Source organism: Oryctolagus cuniculus, chromosome 12 (assembly GCF_964237555.1).
Source record: "Oryctolagus cuniculus chromosome 12, mOryCun1.1, whole genome shotgun sequence".
In the NCBI taxonomy this organism is placed as follows: Eukaryota; Metazoa; Chordata; class Mammalia; order Lagomorpha; family Leporidae; genus Oryctolagus; species Oryctolagus cuniculus.
In genome coordinates, this window is record NC_091443.1 from 13,264,109 (window position 1) to 13,277,111 (window position 13,003).

The window sequence follows — 13,003 nt, forward strand, 5'->3', positions numbered from 1 at the left end:
CAGAAGTGGCTGAGGAGCTTCACTGAAGGAAAACAAGGTAGAAGTTTTACAGGATGGACACAGAAGCAAAGCAAAGCAAAACAAATCAAGTATTTGATTGGTTGCAGTTATCCAATTGCCTTATTTGATGTCTCCCATTGGAAAATCCCTCGTTATATAATTATCATTAACAGTGTGTGTTGACTGTTTTGATAGGTTGAGCTTAAGTTCTGTCTTTCTTTAATAGATAAATTTGTAAGAAATAGCTCAAGTTTTACTTATATTTGCAAATTAAGTAAGACTGAGGCCACTGAAGAGGCTGAACTGGCTTTGTGTGCTCAGGTATTCTTCTGGCCTGATCCCCATTTTAATTTAGCTCATTAAGGGCAAACTCAGGGCCCAGGATTAAGAAATAGAATGTAAATGCTAAAAATTTTGTAACTGCGAAGGCCATGTCCAGCTCCAGATGCTAGAGATGGAAAGCAAGGACAGGGACAAATGTTTCCCCATCTCAGATAAAAGGAAGACAAGAGACACTGCCCAATTGATGCAGTCGGGAAACAGGCTCACATAACTCATAAAAAGAAACAGAGAAGAAGCAGAGGTCATTACATAGCTATGAAAAACTAAGAAGGAGCAGAGAGGAGAAGATGCGAGGAGTCAAAATGCATCTGAATGGAGATGAGAGACAAAAGATTCTCTGGAAAAATAGAACAGGAAACAGTGAGCAGAAGCTGCATGGAGCAGGTGTCCAGTAGTCAAGAGGATGTTGGCTTCAGTTGTCATCTTTTGTGTTGTGCTCGTTTGTCTGTTTATAAATGGATGTTTAGGTTGAGTTAACACATGTGGAAGATGTCAGTCCATGGAATTAGGGAAACCTCAGTTCTCAGAATCCCTCCTACCTCTCCACTTTCCTCAGTGGCCCCTTTGGGTACTCTTCCTCTTCTGTCTACCCAGGGCTCGGCTCCTGACAATACCACTGCCACTGCCCTGGGGGCCACCTGCTGCCTGCACTCCTCCAGACTCTCCTGCAGTTGTGGCTCCCACCAAGCCCCTTTTCCTAAAGACACTCTCCCACCTTTTCCATTACCTAATTCAACTGGAATAATAAAGAAAACAAAATGCTTACTGCCTGCTCCAAAGCCTTACCTGTAGCATGCACAGGTACTATCTCTGTTCCTGCCACCCTGGTCTCTACTTTCTGGAATCCCCTGCACATACCCCACTGCAGGGCCCTGTGTGCCGGCCCCACGGCTGGCCAAGCCCCACTTTCTGCATGTGCCAGCTGCAGTGGCTCTTCCTTGACACATTCTTCCATGACATCCCACCTGCACTGCATCCCAGGAAAACATACCGTCACATGTTTTATGATAATACACGCTTCTCCTATCTGGTGCTTATCACAATTATAATTATCAATTATTGTGCAATCACTTGTTGAACGTTGCCCTCATCCAGTTGTGCTGAAGACTGGGAAACCATGCCTGAATCGTAGACCCCTGCTTCTGCAATGCCTGCTCTTCTGCCTGCCGTGAAGTGAATGCTGCATCATTGCTCATTGAGAGGGAGGGGAGCAGGTTGGCAGCTGTCAGCAAAGGGCCGGGCCATTTTCCTCTGCCACAAGGCTCAGCACCTGCAGAGAACCACAGGAAGAGAGGAAGGTGTTAGAATTGGGGACATGATGATCTTTGAACCTCAAGGTGACAGCTTGTCAGCATTGCTAATGAATATGGTAACAGGAAGGGGGTACAGGCTGGACAAATCAGGCTGGATCTGCCCAGCTTTCTAGTGATGTCTGCTGATATCTCTTCTCACATTCTGTGTGCGGGCAACAGAAACTGCAGTGTCTGGGACACACTGGAAGAGCTGTTTCTAATTTGGTGAAAATTACCTTTGAGTTGCAGCTCTGAGCTGGGATATCATTTGACAAACATCAACAAGGACCAGTGTGCCAGCACCTCAGTGACCAGCCAGATGGATCCTTGGGGCCAGAATAGGATAAGTAGTTGGGACAGGACACAGCACCTTGGTGGGCCGTGAGGAAGCTGGGTTGCCATAGTAAACACTACCATAGCTTCCTTGTAGAAAATAACTGCAATAAAGCCACAGCGAGAATGAGCCAGGGGGCAGCAGGCACAGACTTCACTATGGAAATGCAGGCAGATTTTCCAATTATATGCAGAATCAGTTATTGTTGTCATGCCAAGCACACCACAAGCAGACTCCAGCTAAGGTCATTGAAATGGCTTAAGAGAGACCAGCATGAAGCAGAGAAAGAATTTGATTTAAGGATCAAAGGCAGGGGTGAACTTTCGCTGTGATAGGACAGGTTCTGAGGGAAAGGAGAGGTAGAACCTTGAAAAGTATACCTGCAACCTTGTAGTATGGTGATGCAGCAAACTTCCCAGATGGCTGGACGGGAACCAGAAGCAAGGAAATAAATGTTTTTCAAGAATCACGGTGCAGTGCACGTGAGGCTGGAGGTCCATATTTTGTTTGACAGAAGACTGTGTTCTATCCCTCTCCATTTTAAAATGTAATGTTTGATGTTCTCTGGTGGGAGCTTCTCTGACCTTTGAGCCTGCAATTTGGCTGACACAGGTTGTGAAGTCAGCAGCAATTTTCTTCAACCTTCACAACCTCCAGATGCTTCACTCAATTTGGAAAGGTTAGGAACGAAAGGGTGAGGGCGTTTGAGGGAGTGCTCAGTCAGTCTCATAGCGAGCTAACCAAAATCACAATGGGAGAACAAGGGGGGAACTTGCACTCTTTTTATAGGTGCTGGTTTCACATCCATCTTGTAAAAATCTGTATAGGACTTCAGTATCCATCCTCAGTTCTGTTAGCCACAGGTCTTTCCACACAAGTGAACCAAATGCCACTTGACTGTTACAAATCTGAGTTCACAGTTACAGTGTATCTTATGCCTTGGGTGGGTGGTTGACAAGCTGACCAGCCATGGGACAACCAGAAGAAGGGCCTCATATCTTATGGGACTTTAAAGGAATCCCACTCCAAGGATATTTTGATTACCAAATAGATTGAAAAGCAGAATTTGATAGAAAAAAAATCAAGGTTTGGGTCAGGTATTTGGCTCAGGGGTAGGATGCTTGCATCCCATATCAGAATGCCTGGATTCCACTGGGCTCTGCTCCAGATTCCAGCTTCCTACTACTGCCTAACGTCAGCCTAGTTCAGGCCTGCTTGCTGCGGGACTTTGGGGAGTGAGCAGATGGAAGTTTTCTCTCTCTACGTTTTTCCCTCTCTGCCTTTCAAATAAAATGAATACATAAATGAAAGTTTGAAAAGAAAAAATGCATAATGCTATGGTGACTAAAGCTCAAGTCCTTATTGGCCAAGGAGAGAGACGGGAGATGGGAGCGCCTCTGTCCAAGTTATCTTGTAAGCATATATAATCCTTTAAAAGAGAAAGCAAGAAGTAATGCCTAATAAGCATCTTTTGTCACTTTTTCCAACAGATAGTAATGTTCAGGTAAAGCAGACAAACCAGCAGGTGGAAGCACAGCAAACCTGACCTCACGGTGAAATCAACTTCTTTTCTGATGTTTTGCCTTTTCATCAGTTCTGGGGCTCTCCTCCCTTCTACCCTCTTTGTTAGTTTGGAGAAAGTCAAGTCTTAGGAAGAAGGAAATGTGTTCGGAAATAGGCTTTGCTGAGGAGGAGCTGCAGTGGAGGGCGCCCTCTGGTGGCAGGCACAGAGATTCTGAAGCACAGAGACTGCGAAACGCCCACCTGCAGAGATTGTTGAAGCAGTGAAGTGGGAGAGGCTGACACTGAGAAGCCACACTGAGACTATCCCACTTGTTAACCAAACTGGGATTCCCCAGGACCATCTAGATACCCTGGATTTCCTTAAGATCCAGCCCGGCCCCAATCCCCGTGATTGGTGGAAATGGAGGGCTCTGGGAACCCGGTTGGTGCCAATTCTGTTTGGTGTTGAGTTAATGCTTTTCTCACAAGTTTGCAGACTCAAGATGTGCCTCCATAGCACAGCTACTGTTGGGATGTATGGAGGATGAAGAGCTGAGAGAAGAAAAAAAGGAACTTTTATATACAGAAAGGAATGTAGACAGAGAAGTAAAAACAAACAAGAAAACAATGTATTTCCAGATTGAGAGCTTGGAAATCTGGCTTGGTCTGTGCTTAGAACTGATGACAGTGGGGGGAGGAGAGCCCTGCCCTGATACTTTCTAGACATGCTGCCTGAAGATGTAGCCACACATTGCACTTGTCTCTGGCATAGACCACATAATGGGATCCTGGCACGCAGTAGGTTTTCGTCACAGCCTCTGTAGGGTAGATTGTGAGCATCCTTCCAGATAACTTCCTGGGATGACAAGCAGTGCTAGGCAGAGCAGGTGTGGGGACACCTGGAGACATTCAGATGTTCAGGAAAGGGGCTCTTTCCTGGTCCACTTGAACGTATCGGTGTCTGTGTCCATGGTGGAGAGCACACTGGTAGGATGGGGGCAGCAAAGGAAAAGAGTAAGGAGAAAGGACAGTGGCAGGAAAGGAAAGCCAATTATAGGAATCAGGACCCAGGACACACCCTTCTGGGGAGAGGATAATGAGAACAAAAAAGGTAAGGAAGGAAAGGTGATGATGTAGAAACAACAGGTGGGGAGGGCAGGAGCAGTGACCTCTGCAAGCTAAGGTGATGCTATTCACCATGGGTTACACTGCCCATTGGATAGACAGCCCTAAATCCAACTCTGTGTTAGGGAGACTGGAAGGGCGGCTGGATTTTGGCAGAAATAAACTTGGTTAGGGAACTGAATCAGGTGCTGGAAAAGAGCACTGAGAATTTCTGTCGTTTTCATCTCTGTCACTGACCAGGGGTAGAAGCCCTGCTTCCTCGTGCCACCTGGCTGTGGGCAGGTCAGCCTAGGGCAAATCCCATTATCAGTGTAATGTTATTTTGTTTACAATGTATATATTTTTGCTCATGTAAGTCTTTTTCCCAAACTCAAAACAACTGAACTCCTACAATGTCATTTCTGTGATTCCACCACTCTGCCAAACATAATTGTTGCTTCCTTGTCTTGGTGAGGATGGCCATGTGACAGCAGCTGGGAGAGTCCAGATACCCTCAATGTCACCTCCATCCCTCCATGCACCAAGACCAGTGATCCCCAGGGTCCTCTGCCCAAAGCTGCCCCTGCAGCATCGACCATTCCTCACAGGACTCTGCCTGCAGTTGCTGCAAGAGCCATTGCAAGAAAGATGATCCAGTTTGTTCTGGCACCTCCGGTGGAGAACACAAGGATGAAAAGTTCAGCTCAACCTAAATGAAGCCCTAATCCTGGAATTGTCCAAACTCAGGCAGGGACATTGCTGTAGCTGATGAAGCCCCTCCCAGCAGGCAGCCTCGCCTTTGGTGACCCGAGCCTGGTGTTCCCAACATCACCACAGATTTTGTGGTGAGGATGAATGTGGGGATTGTGAATGTGTGACTGTCAAGGAGAAGAATGTTCTGCATTTTCACTCAGGGTGCAAAAGACAAATGTTTTTCTAAAGAAGAAAGAAGAGCAACTCAAACACTTGAAGTCTGGATGGGCAGGAAGTCTGTTAGGAGTGGTACCGAGACAGTAGGAGGATGCTACTGTGGAACAAAGACCTGGGTTTGAGCCATGCCTATGGTTCACCATTGGTAGGGCATCAAGGACATTTTGCAACACTTTGTTTCTTGCATAATGGGATTCAAGCAATTTAATTTATAAAGTTATTGTATAGCTCAATTGTGATGATTCTTATAGAAGTCCCAAACAAAAAACATGGAAGCTAATGTTTCTAAGTTACCACCTGGTGTTACTGGGATGTGAGATGCACACACAGCCTACTGATGTAAGAAGATTCCTTGGGTAATTGTGGACCTTCTCAAGAGAAGTGGGAATCATTTACCAACCTATCCTCTCTCTACAAAAGTAAATTAATATGTTTTCCCTTAAGCATAGAATACAAATGTGTATAAATAATTAATATAATAAATATATTTAAGTATATATATTCTGTTTTTATACTTTTTTATTTTTACTTATTTTAAAGGCAGAGAAAGAGATGGGGAGAGAGAGAGAGAGAGAGAGATCCATCTGTTAGTTCATACCCCAAATGCCCGAATGCCTACGACAGCCAGTTCTGGACCAGGCTGAACCCAGGAATCAAGAATTCAATACAGGTCTCCTATGTGGTTGAAAGAGACCCAATTATGTGGGCCATAATGAGCCACTGCCCAAGGTGTGCATAATCAGGAAGTTGGAATCAGGAAGTGAATCTGAGACTCCAGCTCAGGTGCTCCAACATGGGACCCAAGCATCCCAAGCAACACCTTAACCACTGCACCAAATGTCCATGCCTTAATTTTGCTTTTTTAAATGGAATTATTTTGAAGATAAACATGGATTCGTGTGAAATTGTGAAGAATGATACATGGTAATCCTGTGTGCATTCTACCTTCTTTTCCCCAATGACAGCTTGCAAAACTATATTATAGACCACAGTCAGGATATTGACATTGATAGAATCCACTGGCCTTTTTTTGGATTTCCCCAATCTCATTTGCATATTTTGGTGTGATATGTGCATATGTGAATGTTAAATTTTACAAAAATTTACCACCTGTGTAAGTCCATTTTATCCATCATCAAAATGAAAATACTTCAGAGTTTTTCTGATCAATAAATATCTACATTAAAAAAGAAGAAAAATCTCAAATAAATATCTTTTTTTTAACTTTTATTTAATGAATATAAATTTCCAAAGTACAGCTTATAGATTACAATGGCTTTCCCCCAATAACGTCCCTCCTACCCGCAACCCTCCCCTTTCCCACACCCTCTCCCCTATTATAAATGTATATGCACCCAATTTCCAGGCACAGGTTTATTTGAAAGATTTGTTAAGGGACTTAAAGGGAGACTTAGACCCCAATACAATAGTACTGGGGGACTTCAATACTCCACTCTCAGAAATAGACAGATCAACAGGACAGAAGATCAACAAGGATACAGTAGATTTAAACGACACTATAGCCCAAATGGATCTAACAGATATCTACAGAACTTTCAATCCTACAGCTAAAGATTTTACATTCTTCTCAGCAGTACATGGGACCTTCTCTAGGATTGACCACATACTAGGCCATAAAGCAAGTCTCAGCAAATTCAAAAGAATTAGAATCATACCATGCAGCTTCTCAGACCATAAAGGAATGAAGTTGGAAATTAGCAACTCAGGAATCCCTAGAGCATACGTAAACACATGGAGACTGAACAACATGTTCCTGAATGAACAATGGGTCATAGAAGAAATTAAAAGAGAAGTCAAAAATTTTCTGGAAGTAAATGAGGATAACAGCACAACATACCAAAACTTATGGGACGCAGCAAAAGCAGTGTTAAGAGGAAAGTTTATATCAATAGGTGCCTACATCAAGAAATTGGAAAGGCACCAAATAGATGAGCTTTCAATTCACCTCAAGGATCTAGAAAATCTATAGCAAACCAGACCCAAATCTAGTAGGAGAAGAGAAATAATTAAAATCAGAGAAGAAATCAACAGGATTGAATCCAAAAAAAAACATTACAAAAAATCAGCCAAACGAGGAGCTGGTTTTTTGAAAAAAAATAAACAAAATTGACACCCCATTGGCCCAACTAACTAAAAAAAGAAGAGAAAAGACCCAAATCAATAAAATCAGAGATGAAAAAGGAAACATAACAACAGACATCACAGAAATAAAAAGAATCATCAGAAATTACTACAAGGACTTGTATGCCAGCAAACAGGGAAACCTATCAAATAAATATCTTAATAGTAAATACTTAGAAAGTTTGTGGGAAATAAGATTAAAAGATAAATGTATTTTGGTGCCAAAATTTTTGAAATCCAGTTTTTTCATAACACTGTCTTATAAGAATTTTTGGAAAAATCTCTTGTATTTTGCTTCATGAAGATAAGAAAAAATAGCAAAGCTAACCTCTAAGTTAGCAGAAGTAAGTAAGTAATTAAGACTAGAACAGAATCAAATCGAGAATGAAAAGCCATAGGAAAAAATCGATAAAACTAAGAGTTGATTCTTTAAAACAATAAGTAAAATTGACAATGTCTCAGCCAGATAAAGAGAAAAAAGAAACTCAAATAAAATCAGAAATGAAAGTAGAAATATTACAGTAGATGTCTCAAAAATACAAAGGGTCATATGAGCAATTATCCACCAAGAAATCAGATAACCTAGAAGAAAGAGATTAAGTCCTAGAAAAATACAACCTACCAAGACTGAATCAAGAGAAGCAGAAGCCCTGAAAAAAATCAGCAACAAATAATGGAATTGCAGCTGTAATTAAAAACCACCCAACAAAGGAAATCCCAGGAACAAGTATGTTCATGGTTGAATTCTACCAAAATTCAAAGCAAAAGTAATACTCCTTAGACTCTACCAAAATAGAGCTGGAGAGAAAGCTGCTCAACATATTTTATAAATTTAGCATTACATTGCCACCTAATCTTAACAAAAATAGTGGAGGAAAAGAAAATGATAGGCCAGTATCTCTGATGAAGATGGACGTAGAAATTCTCAATAAAATACTGGCAAATTGGATTCAACAGCATATCAAAAATATACAGCCTGGCAGGAAAGACTGATTAACACATGCAAATCAAAAATGTGAACCATCACATTCAGAGGCAGAAAGATAAAACCCACGTGGTCATCTCCAACAAAGTTCAACACCCTTTCTTGCTTAAAAAAATCTCAATAGTTTAGATGTAGATAAAATTCCTCAACATAATGAAGGATGCTTATGAAAAGCCCACAGCTAACATCATAGTCAAAGGGAAAAAGTAAGGTTTTCCTCTAAGTTCTGGTACAAGGCAAGGATGCCCAAAATGCCCTGCCAACTTGCCACTCCTGTTCACCCAGTGATGGAAGTGAAGCTGACCCCTCCTATAGCTGGTCTTGCATACGTGGATTCAGCCAGTTGTGGACTGTCTACCCTGAGCATGTACATTTTCTTATTATTTCATAAACACTACATATAATAAATATTTACAGAATATTTACATCATATTAGGTATTATAAGTACTCTAGAGATGATTTAAAGTATAGAGGAGAATTGTGTGAGTTGTACGCAAGTACAAAACTATGAACAATTGATGAAGGAGATTGAAGAAGGCACAAATACGTGAATATATGCCACATGCTTACGTATTTGAAGAATTATTGTTGAAATTTTCGTCTACTCAAAGCAGTATAGAGATGCAACATAATCTCTATCACAATCCCAATTACACTCTTCACTGAAAGAGAAATTTGAGCAGATCAATTAAGTTTCCCATCTGGAACCTGATGAAAAAGCTTGCCAGGTCCACCTCACATGTTGTAATTCTCCATGTGGATTGTTATTAAATTAAGGAGTTGTGATTAAGCCCAACTGGCATAACTGCTTGGGTTTGGTTACCCTCCAGAAATGATTAATGCAATACTTATTTAATTAGTTTTTCTTTCAGTTATTGAAAGGCTACTTCGCAAGGATGTTACAACATGATTACATTTGATGTTTGGCAGTGAGCAATGATGCTGCGGCTGTGACCTGCTCACCTCTTATGCTCAGAGCGTCATTGCCAGAAAAGACAAAACAGTGGGAACATGATCACTTGGCATAGACAAAGGATGAAAATACAAGCTACAGTGCAGCTTTTCTACACACACACACACACACACACACACACTGAATGTATTCAAGATCATAAATGTATTTGAAAATCATAAATGATTATCATTTTCCATTTGCTTCAGAGCTACCTTTAATGGAGCTACCTAAAATCTGTAGATATTTTGGTTGCATGATTATTCCTAAAACTGCCAATGGCAATATAACAAGTTAGAGATCTTCCCTTCAGCTCCTCATAGAGAAACCAGTGGCCAAGAAGCAGAGAGTTCCCATAACTGGTAAAGGATGCAGGATGTGAAGGCAGAAGGAGCTGGGATCAATGCTACAAAGCCCAAGCCAGAGGAGGACAAGCATGGCAGGAATTGCTAGCTCCTACTGTGCTGCAGGCCCTGTGGTCCAGGATTTTCATTTAAACTTTTCCATGATTATCATCATCTACATTGTACAGGTAACTAAATAACAGCACAGAAATGAGTCAATTTTAGATGCTTACACATTCAGTCAATTGACGTTTGAAGTTGGGTTTCCTGTGTTTTTCTTATGCCAAATACTAAAGAAGAATCTGTATAGATCATGAAATCATGAAGCAGCAAAGACATAAGCAGGCTGATCTGGGACTATTTCAAGTATCAGTTTCAATGCTGACAGTAATAGCAATAATTATAGCAAGTAATGAACATTTGTTGAGCACTGGCTATGTGCCAGGCACTAGTTCTAACATTCTAAAATTCCTAGTGACATAAAATGACAGAGGCTTATTCCTCATTCACACTATGTGTCCATTTTGGATTGGACAGTGAACATGCTGGTTTGTTTGTTTGTTTGTAACCATCTAGCAGATAGGGAAGGAATTCACACCACACACCGCCTTTTAAAATACCCATCTTTAAGTGATACAAGACCAGAGACTGTGCCCGCAGTCCAACCAAAGGCCGTACCTCATTTCAGGGAAGTGGGCTATGCCTGGGCATCGGGATCAGAAACACCTAGTGGTAGCAGCAATGACTGCCATGTATTTCCGATGTTCTTTGCCAAGGCCAGACTATTTTACAGAAGAGGAGATGAGCTATTGGGAGCTTTAAGGAATTGTTATAAACTCTTCCCAGTTAGCATACAAAGGTACTTCAAAAAGTTCATGAGAAATGGAACTTAAAGATAAGTTTATTTGGGACCAAATTTTTTAAAAACTTTTATTTAATAAATATAAATTTCCAAAGTACAGCTTTGGAATTACAGTGGCTTCCCCCCCATAACTTCCCTCCCACCCGCAAACCCTCCCATCTCCTGCTCCCTCTCCCATTCCATTCACATCAAGATTCATTTTCAATTATCTTTATATACAGAAGATCAATTTAGTATGAATGTTTAGAGCCACTGTGAATATTCCCACTAACCTGGGGACTTTTTGCTTTTTACTTTCTAAACTTCTTATTTGGTGAAGTATTAAGACTTTTTACTGTAATGTAAATTTAAAATATGTTATTTCTTTTTTTTTATTAGACAAGCAGAGTTAGTGAGAGAGAGACAGAGAGAAAGGTCTTCCTTCCATTGGTTCACCTCCTAAATAGCCACTATGGCTGGTGCACTGTGCCCATCCAAAGCCAGGAGCCAGGTGCTTCTTCCTGGTCTCCCATGCGGGTGCAGGGCCCAAGCACTTGGGCCATCCTCAACTGCCTTCCCGGGTCACAGCAGAGAGCTGGACTGGAAGAGGAGCAACCAGGACTAGAACCCGGCGGCCATATGGTATGCTGGTGCCGCTGGCAGAGGATTAGCCAAGTGAGCCACGGAGCCAGCCCCAGATATGTTATTTCAAAAACTAAAAAAAAAAGAAAAGTAGAAGGAAGGAGGGTAGGAAGGAGGGAGGGAGGGAGGGAGGGAGGGAGTAAGGGAATATCATTATGTTCTTAGACTTGTATCTACAAATCAAATTGAATTTGTTAAAAATTAATTAAAATAAAAATTTAAAAATGGAAAAAATATTCATGTGGCAGAGGGAGTGGAATTGTGGCACAGCAGATTAAGCCCTGGTCTTACAACTCCAGAATCCCATATCAGAGTACCAGTTTGAGTTCCTACAACCTCACTTCAAATCTCCCATCCCCTGGTTCACTCCCCAAATGCCCATAACAGCCAAGATAGGGCCAGACCAAATCAAGACTGGGGAACCTCATCCAGGTCTCCATTATGTGTGATAGGGATTCAAGCATGAGAGTCATCCAACTGCTGTCTCCCAGGATGCACATTAGCAAGAAGCTGGAAATGGAAGCATAGCCAGCACCTGAACGATGGCGGCATACAAAGCAGCTGTTTACCTTACCTTATCAGTTAGCAACCATTCTAACTTACCTTTTAACTCCATTTTCTCATTAACTTGTTAAAGCACCCTTGTAGACAGAGCATGTCATGTATTCCAGGCAATCAGACTCCATAGTGTGAACTTTTTTTCAAATTTACTTTTAAGTGTACAAATATACAATGTGCATATTTATGGTATACAATATAATGTTTGATATGTATATATTGTGGAATTGGTAAATTAAGCTAATCAATATATGCATTATCTCACATAGCTATCATTTCTTTTTATGAGAACACTTAAAATCCACTCTCTTGTGGATTTTCAAGTACATAATGCATTATTACCTACAGTCACCATGCTTTGTGTGATAGATCTCCTTTTTTAAAAAGATTTATTTATTTTACTTGAAAGTCACAGTTACACAGAGAGAGGGAGATGCAGAGAAAGAGAGAGAGAGAAGTCTTTCATCCACTGGTTCACTCCCCAGATGGCAGCAACAGCCAGAGCTGCGCCGATCTGAAATGAGGAGCCAGGAGTTTCTTCCAGGTCTCCTACGCAGGTGCAGAGGCCCCAGGGACTTGGGCCATCTTCCACTGCTTTCCCAGGCCATAGCAGAGAGCTGGATCGGAAGTGGAGCAGCTGAGTCTTGAACCGGCACCCATATGGGATGCTGGCACTGCAGGTGGCAACTTTACTGCTACACCACAGCACCCGCCCCATTGTGTGATAGATCTCTTGAAGTCATTCTTCATAACTGAAATTTTATACCCTTGACCAACATCTTCCCAAACTTCTCCTTGCCCTTGGATCCTGGTAACCAACAAAATACTTTACACTGCTGTGAGTTCAACTTTGTCAGATTCCACATGTAAATGAGATCATGCAATATTTGTCTCACTTTTTGTTGAAGATATTATAAGGATAAGGTCTTCCAGGTTCAACCATGTGGTTGCAAATAACATGATTTCCTTGTTTTTAAAGGTTGAATGATATTTTATTGTGCCTATTCCACATTTTCTTTATCCATTAATCCAT